Source organism: Cornus florida, unplaced genomic scaffold (genome assembly GCF_030987335.1).
Source record: "Cornus florida cultivar Cherokee Brave unplaced genomic scaffold, ASM3098733v1 CherokeeBrave_3.0.0_Hap2_Chr08, whole genome shotgun sequence".
Lineage (NCBI taxonomy): Eukaryota > Viridiplantae > Streptophyta > Magnoliopsida > Cornales > Cornaceae > Cornus > Cornus florida.
The window spans coordinates 24,449,549-24,457,037 of NW_026775578.1; the positions used below are offsets into that span (position 1 = coordinate 24,449,549).

The 7,489-nt window shown below is 34.9% G+C and overlaps 1 pseudogene; it reads right to left on the reverse strand.

Moving 5' to 3' along the window:
* Positions 1-1,290: 1,290 nt before the first annotated feature.
* On the reverse strand, positions 1,291-5,407 carry LOC132270879 (cucumisin-like; annotated as a pseudogene).
* Positions 5,408-7,489: the final 2,082 nt, after the last annotated feature.

Genomic DNA, 7,489 nt, shown 5'->3' on the forward strand with positions numbered 1-7,489 from the left:
TGAAGACCGGTCATCTTAAACCGATTCAAGGAAAGCTGAACCGGTTCAAGAGTCAAAGAGGAAATTTGAAATTTTCTCTGGCATTCTTGAATTGGTTCAACAAACCCTGAATTGGTTCAAGGCCTCCTGAACAGCTTGGTAACTTCAGTTTTCTTATTCGTTTTGATTCCTTTTTGGACCAAACTTCTTTCCATAACCTATGCACGAATTCTACTTGTTTTACAAGTATGCTTAGGTCTTCCAAACTTCTATATAATGACTCATTCATTCATTATTGAGGTATGGCTTTAATTAAGGAACATCAATTAAATATTTTGAGAAAGCCTTAGAGAGATATTCATCAAATCAAACTTGATTATTTTGATTATATTTTTGAGAGCACACACATATATTCATAAGGGATTTAGTAGTTATGTTCTCTATCTTATCGGAATTGGAGCATAATTTAAGATTCAAGGATTTCGGAAAAAAGCATGATTTATTTCTTTTACGACGATTTCAGATTTTGAAGAAAATAGGTAAAAGCAATCACATTTTGAAAGGGTCAAAGTATTCAAGGAGTATTGTTTGATCTATCATTCTATAGAGATCAAGAATAAGCCTGAGGTCAAGTGTTGTTGGATGGGACGTCGCAAAGGCAGAGGATTGTCAGCTATTAGTATTTGGTAGAACGATAAGGTGGGAGCCTGAGTCAAAGATCAGTATACTTTGTTTCAAACAAAGTGAATCAGTTTACTTTGGACTGCATAGTACACGAGGTTTTTCCCGCACAAACAGTTGGTTTATTTTACCAACTGGGGTTTACTCGCTAAAAATCCTGGTGCAATCTCTCTAACTCTACTTGCTTTACTTTTCAATATTAATATTTGTAATTGTGGATGGTTAATTGATCAAATAATTTAACCAATCATAAATTGGGGAAGTTGGCCTATTAATCTCATCTAGGTCATTAAAGGAGTTAATCACAATTAAAATCAACTAAAAGCTTCCGCATCCTGCGTTTAAACTGTTTTCACAGAAAGAGCAATCAGAAAACTAATAGTGGAGAGTAAAAGGGAAGAGATGAGAAAGACAATAGCATGTTTGAAGGAAAAGGTAGATCTTTGTCTCAAGAAATGTGGCTCTTCATACCAATTCTTAGAAAGTTTGGTCAATTACAAGTTGTCATTCTAATCTTATTTTCTGACTTGGGGGTTTATTCATAAATTGTATAATTGATCCTTTTTGCTTTTCTACCATTGTATATACTTGAAATCCAACTGGCTAGCTACCTATTAATAAAGTAAGCAATTTCTTTATTGTGATCCAAAACACACCATGCTTCTCTTTTATTTCATTTTGTAGCTAGGAAACATGCTTGTACATAAGAGTTTATATATGGGGCAAGCATATGTAAATTTTCAAGAGGAAGAATGTGTCACAAAAGAAGAATGTGCCACAATGGGGCTCCTCACTTGATGCATACCATCAGACCACACCAATGACCCTGAAATTACATTATTATCTATAAATGTGGCTGTGACAGTAACCACAATGGACTGCGTCTGACCTAATGAATTAAAAGCAAGGACATTCGGCACAACTTGGATCTGAAGGCTTGTAGGGGCTACCACACTTGCCCTGTAAGTGGACACCTGTGAACCAACATTTGTGACGGTCCTGTGGAAGACACGGGTGATGGGTTGTCTAGTCTGAGAAGTCAGAGCAAAAGTAGGATAATTTAGATCCCAAACAGTTCCAATATTGGTTGCAGAGCAAGTACTGCTACTGTCTCTAGTGACAATTTGCAATGACTGGGAGCTATAACCTTGGCCACACAAAAATTTCACATAGTCAAGCTCTTTGGCATCATATACTAAACCTGGTGTTACTGCTTTTAATGGATCAATATGACCTGCCCCGTATGCAAACTCGACATCAGAATTTTTGACACTACTCATTGGAAGCACTACAAAGAACAAAAGAAGCAGGGGCATGTTAGCTACAAATAATTGATGTATTCCAAATACATAACATTAATAGTCTTTACTAATATTTACTTTCTTTTTGTTTGAGATTGCTCGATAACATCCCTTAAGAGAAATTAATTGTTATTTAATTACCAGTTGTCATAAGAGCAGACTTAATAGCAGCAGGAGACCATTCAGGGTTAAAAGATTTCACATAGGTAGCTATTGCGGTTACATGTGGGCAAGCTATGGATGTGCCGGAGATTATATTGTATGGAACTACTCTTGGGTCTCCCTGAATTCCCGTCACACTGGTACCCTGTGTCCATGTAGCAACAATGGACACTCCAGGAGCAGTTAAGTCAGGCTGCACAAGATCGAACAAAGTGTTGCAATTTAAAACCAGAACATATATGTGTTTGTGTGTGTGTGTATGTGTGTGTAACATACCTTGAGAATGTCCCTTGTAATTGGGTTTGGCCCCCTTAATGAAAATGAAGCAACATATGGAGCCAATTGGTCTATAGTCTCGATGCTCTTCATTATAATTGCGGCAGGATTACTGTAGAGTAAGTGCGTTTTATCCAAGTCATTAAATGTGTTGTGTTTAAAAAAAATATATTGTTTTGAAATCTACTTACCTTGTTGATCTTATGTAATTAAAAACCTGAGTGGCATCGTTCAAGCCCAAGTTGGAGGCAGGCAAAGGGTAAGAATGGGTAGAATCTCCAAAGCCTCCATCGGATGTCATTATGGTACCGACTGCACCCGCGTGTAATGCTACTGCTCCGCCACTATCTTGTACACATAGAACGATTTTGCCACTCACTGAAAGTATGTTCAATGAGTTTGTCGTGTTGCAATACCTGCATTTCATGATACAATTTCCAATCCTCAGTTATTAATGATGTAAATTGAGAATATATGATCAACATTTCCCATTTTTTTTTTTTTTTTTCTTACTTGGATTGGTCTCCATTAAAACCAGCTTGAGTATTCGGTACATCCCCAGCATAAACTATAGGGTACGGATACTGGACCTCAAAAGTGTTTATAGAGACTCCCTACATGTCAAGAGTTTATAAAGCACATTTAAAAGGCACATTCATTAGATGGCATAAATCAAACAGATGTCCCTTAGTCGATCTGAGTAGGATTATATATATATGGTAATAAGTATAATTGCTCACCGTATAAATCATATTGTTGCCCAACTGAACCCTTGTCTCAAACTTTCTGTCTATGGTGCTAGCAGCCACTGAGAGAGACCATGGTGAGTAATTTCTGATGCTTTCAGCAAAAGGACCTGAATTACCGGCAGAAGTGGATGTGAGTATTCCTTTCTTCGGAGCATGGAAAGCTCCAATGGCATTGGAATCTTCGAAGTAATTCAAAGGAGGATTTTCCCTGGCACGTCCAACCGAAAGTGATATAATATCAACTCCATCAGCAATTGCTTCATCAAATGCTGCAAGGATATCCGCATCTGAACACCCATCAGTCCAACATACCTTGTACATAGCAATCTGAGCTGAGGGAACCCATCCCCTTGCTGTACCCTTGCCCAACCCTAATAAGCTTGCATCGTTCACTACGCGCCCTGCTACTGTAGATGCAACGTGTGTCCCATGACCATTTCTATCTCTTGGTGAACTATAATCTGCTGCAGGGATCGCTCCTCCTATATGGAAGTATTTAGCTCCTATAATTTTACTGCAAAGCATTCAAAATTTTAGTGGCAGATAACACAAGCAATTATATATATATCCGTGCATTCATATACGTAGTAATTAATTGGAATGTACTTGTTGCAAGTGAAATCTGTTGAGGAGAATTGGCAAGAGCCCCTCCATTTGCTTGGAATCGGACTAATTCACGTGCCATCAAAACTGTCAGATTCAGACCAAATCCCAGTGTCAAGCACTCCGATAATGATGTCGCTTTCAACTGGACTTCTTGGAACTTGTTGTGAGAAGGCCATGAAGTCCCATGACCTTGTTGTGTGGGGTTCTATCTTTTCATTAGGGAATACTGACACTACTCCTTCCATGCCTGTAATTTTTTAATTTATAAGTTAAAAGCAGATTTAATAATTAGGATAGGAGGGGGCTGAGGACAAACAAACATGGGATATATTACGAAATTAAATGAAAATTATAAATCACCCACTCGCTATTTCTCCTTCTCTTCCTCTGATAGCTTTGCTACAAACCCATTAAAGCTCCTGTTGTAGCTATACAGTAAAGATTCTGATGCCCTACTATTAAATGCATCCAGTTATATATAAAAAGTTAGTTAATAATATATAGTAAATTTCAAACTTCAACATTTTTGATGTATAGATGTATAGGAATGTATGTCCAGTTTCTTCTGAGAGATCATATTGTCATCTTTTTGGACATTTTAACTGTGGTATAATCACAGTTTGGTTAGCAAGTGCAGGAATAAGAACATTGGATGATATATAGTTAGGGCTACAAATGAGCCGAGCCGTTCGCGCAAACGGCTCGAGCTCGGCTCGAGATCGGTTCATTTATAAATGAATCGAGCTCGAGCCAAATTATGAGGCTCAATTTATAAACGAATCGAGTCTGAACATCAGTAGAATCGACTCGTTTGTTCATAAACCGTTCACAAACTGAGCTCGATAAGGCGTTCACATACTCAATTATAATATATTATTTTATTTTATATATATACATATCGAATTATAATATATAATTTTATGTTACGAAGGCTTTGTCCACATGCCATTAAATTTTTTAGTCATTTTTGTTTTAGACCCAATTTTATCATTTATTCATTTTGACATAATCAGTTAATGTTATGGAATATGCTATAAACACACACATATACACACACTAGGATATGTAGTGAACTGCCAACAACTTCCTGTAGCATGCTCATATGAAGAAATGATGCAGAGAGACGACCCTTGGGGCGGTCACCCATGTACACAATGTAAACCTGCAACAACAAAATGATCAGTTCTAACGAATTCTATCAAGACGTACTGATCTTTCTAAACCAACATCAAACAATTAATCTCGGTATATATTCTATGTGTGTGTGGTAGCGCAATGCAGCCTCAAATACATATCTTTGGTATTATCCTCGAAACTGAGATATACCTTAAAACCAATAAGTTGATACGAGATATCACTATCAACATATTCGTCTTACAAAAAGTAATATTTCTGGATGAAGTTTGTTGACAATACAACTATTCATAGCACAATTATCAAGCTCTAAAAACATTATAAGCAATATGAATCATAAATATATATATATATATATATACATGCCTTTTGATCTGCATCAGAGCATCTGATGCAGCTAATAAGCAGAGCACAAGTGAGGCTGATCAGGATAAGCCATGAAGGAGGAGACGTTTGACTAGCCATTAGAGAGGTCTCTCCAAAGCTTGAGCTCTATTGCTGATATTTCCTTGCAACAAACAATGTATGGGCTTTTTATAACAAGAGGTTGTTCATATAAGGGTAAAATATTAAAATCATTTGTCGTTTAAAAGAGGGTAGTCTCTGTGGTGGAAGCCTTTATGTCATTGTTGTAATCAACAAATTATATTTATCACGCCAGTCAAATACATTCTAGATTTAATAATTGGTGATATTAAGTGGACGACATGTATTTCGAATTTAAAAGTTTAAAAAATAAATAAAAAATTAAAACAATTTACTCAAATTACTCGCACATTTTGTTTGAGACTCAAAGCGCTCTCACCTCCCTTAACTAGTTGGTAAAACCTTTCCAATAACTATTTTTGACAATACAACTATGACACGTCAAATGAAGGTACACCATATCCTCAGAGCACCAACCACGTCAAAATCTCATTACCATGGCAGCCCTCAAACAAAACAACCACATTAATTATCACGTGTATATCCCGCGCTTCTCTGGACGAGAATAATTCGGGTACATGTGTGGGGGCGCACAAATCCATGTGCCTTCTTTGTTGTTTAGTTGTTTTCAATTTAATTATATTCAATAATAGGAGGACAATTCCGGATTTCAACATCAGTATTCATAGGAATAAAAAATAATAATAATAATTATCTGTTCAAACAAAATTACGCCAAACAAACCCCTAATCAATCATGTTGTTCAGGGGTGCATAAATACTCAGTTGAATTGATAAATCAAATATAATCAAATCAAATCGACTAATTTGATTCATTTTTTTACAGTTCAAATCGATTTGATTTGGATTCAATAAAAACATTGAACTATTTACAAATTGTTTAGTTTTGATTTATTTGTATGTTTGGTAAAAGAAAAGTAAAAGAAAGGTGAAATGTGAGGGGAAAAAAAAAAAAAACAGAGAGTGAAATGTGACAGAGAGATATTTAAGTGTTGTCTTGTGTGTATAAAGATATATTAATATATATGTCGTGTGCGTAGGTAGTGTCTTTTGTGCGTGTAATAAAAGCGAAGGTTGTAAGGTATTGAGACTTGGTTAGATAGTCTTTACACTTGTGTCGGGTGCATTATGCAAATGAAGAAAAATGGTAAAAGAAACAATAATTGCAGATGCCTCAAATATGAATACGTTTATACTATGTTTGGCTATGTCACCAAATTAATGCATTAGATTTAGAATTAAGGTGTATTCCGTTCATAAAATTAGAGTTTTGAAATTAAAAAAAGTAAAATTTTTGAAATTTTGGTTCAATTTTATTAATTATTTTTTTTAAATTTCACAAATTTTTATTCCAAAACTCTAATTTCATATACCCGAACACAAAGAAATTTTAGTACAAATTTTGAACTATACTTTTATTAATTTCAAATTCGAGGCACTAATTCAGAATTCCTAAACATAGGGTTGTTTGACATACGATATGTTCTAGGTATTATGTTTTTGGTCAATACCAAAACAACCGTTTTGTTGTAGGATTCAAGAGTGTTTTGTGTAGAAATCGGAACCATGTTTGGTAACGAAAATTTGTTTTGAGAAATTTAGAAATTTTCTTACTTCTTTCGTTGCAATACCAAAACACACAATATCACCAATTTGATGATATGGGTTTGGGCTAAAAAATATGATATGTTATAATCTATTCTAAATCAATATTAACCGTCCTAAAAATAATATGAGTCTAAATTTAAATATCAATATCAAAAAAATAATATCATAACATATTTTAAACATGTCCATAACATTAATGTTTTTGATTTTATCTACATACTTTCCTCTCGACAAAGCAAACTCATTATCACGTGGGGCATAGTGCACATATTCCTGAAAGAGAATAAGATGATTCGTGTCACGATTCTCCAAACAAGACATCTTTCGATTTCCCAAACAAAACAACTTTTTTGAGACAGATGGATTATTATAATGTATATAATTTGGATACATGTGTTTGGGCGCACAAATCCTTGTTTCTTCTTTAGTTTAATTGTATTCAATTTAATTATATTCAATAATATGAGGAAAATTCCAGATTTCAACATTACTTGTTCACAATTCATGGAGAAAAAGGAAAAGGAAAACATTAATTATTACGCCAATC